This window comes from Berghia stephanieae, chromosome 3 (assembly GCF_034508935.2).
Source record: "Berghia stephanieae isolate SIO BIC M18660-M18661 chromosome 3, UCSD_Bste_1.3, whole genome shotgun sequence".
Taxonomy (NCBI): Eukaryota; Metazoa; Mollusca; class Gastropoda; order Nudibranchia; family Aeolidiidae; genus Berghia; species Berghia stephanieae.
Genome location: NC_088362.1, coordinates 40,387,994 through 40,390,192, shown reverse-complemented (window position 1 = coordinate 40,390,192; position 2,199 = coordinate 40,387,994).

Here is a 2,199-nt window from a genome sequence, read left to right as displayed (position 1 = left end):
GCCATGGGCATTGGTCTTAAGACCGATTTATATAATCCAAGAAACATGGTAACATTCATATCAGAGAAAGTCTTACCAATTATACCTATCAACATGTTTGCTGTATGAATACTATCATGGATATGAACATCAAACTTAAATTCTATGTCAATAATAATAGTCATAATAATAAAAATGATGATATCATTATTATTATTATTATTATTATTATTATTATTATTATATTATTATTATTATTATTATTATTATTATTATTGTAATTATTATTATTAATAGTAATAAACAAATAATAATAATGATAATAATAATAATATAATAATAATAATAATAATAATAATAATAATAATAATAATAAATAATATAATAATATGATAATGGTGATGATGATGATGCTGATGATGATGATGATGATGATGATGATGATGATGATGATGATGATGATGATGATGATGATGATGATAATAACGATGATGATGATGGTGGTGGTTGTGATGGTGGCAGTGACGATGATGATGATAATAATGATATTGATAATTACACACTTAGGTACACACAAAAGCATAAGAATATAAATACACACCGGTATAGATTGCATTTACACACAATACAGTTATGTAGTCAGATTTTAATTAAGTGGGGCCTGTTTTTCTTCTTTTTCTCAACTGTCTTAATCCACAGCTGCAAACGTTTTTTTTTTTGTACGAACCTCTGAATCAATTTGCTTAATTAAAAAGTATTTTTTTTTCATGAATTTTAAAACTATAGAACATGATTTCGTCTATTAAAGCTATATTAAAATCGATAACTGGTAAGGATGGGAACTCATAGATTATTCGTTAAATTGGAATATATATTCGGTTAATTGAAACTTAAACGATAATATACATACAGTATCTGAATATGAAAGGACGAATGGCAATCCTTAATATCACACATCTACATTTTATAACTATCAATACAAATTACTGGAGAATACAAATGAAAATGAACATTACGCGCTTCCAACATTATTTTGATTGCAAAAATGTGAGAAATAGCTTGTGTTTATGCCAAAGAGGATGACATAAATTTAATATAGACTGGTCAAAAATAGAAATTCAACAATTTATGATTGTGAAATTCCAATTCCATAGCCACCCTCTTTAATGGTTTATCGATAGACTTCTTTTCGCAGCTTTACGAGAGTGGAACCGATAGGGTATCGTATCGTTTAAGAGTTTATAGGTATTAAAAACCTTTAAATGCTCTGTGAAACGTTCATGCATTAATACAATTTTTCAAAGTTATATAAACAGCATTCATTGTTAATTTGACAATATCGAGTATATGAACAGTATTTCAAATGATTTAAAGCTAGAGATTTCATATCAGTCTTCGCTAATTGCGACATGATGTAGATTATGCAACAATTAATAAATTCCAAATTTAATGCAAACTACAAAAGTTGTAAGTTTATAACCGTTAAAACGAATTGTTTTTAATCGGAAACAAGTACGACGTGAACTTATAATCGCTAGCCGGAACTATCGTGTCATCAGGAAACTTTTGGAAAAGCGATGAATCATCTCATACTTTGTGGTGCGTAACTTGTTTACATATTTGATAGTGTAAAATCTCTAATTTTATGACAGCGGTTTTAGAGTAGTTGTTTTTAATAGATCTTAAAGAAGAAAACTTTTTTGATATGGTATCAACGCGGCCTAAAAACGATATTCAGTTAAGGCAAATTGGTTTGGAGCTTGACACAAATTTTTACAACTTTTGATTGAAGGACAGCTAAGAAAAACCATAAAAACACGCGCCATTAATTTTAAAAAATCTGACTATAGTAATAAACAAAGAGGTCAGTTAATTAGGATGCTTAATTCAAGGATGTGTTGATATTTATGGAAACGGTTTATTTTATTTCCACAGAAATTATTATGTTCTATCTTAATTCATGTTATGAATATTATAGATATATAATTTAATAAAGAACTTATACTATTCAGATGCTTCTAAGGACATTGGATTATCGAATAATGAGACAAAAACGATTTGGGTATTATTTTTTAGTATCATCTAACTCTCGACAATCCTATGAAAAACATTGTCATTAAAGTGGTTTTAAAAAAATAGAAAGTTTGATCATATGAATGCTGATATGTTTATCACTTTGTATAAATCAATTATCAGACCGGTTTTGGAATATTGTATTAT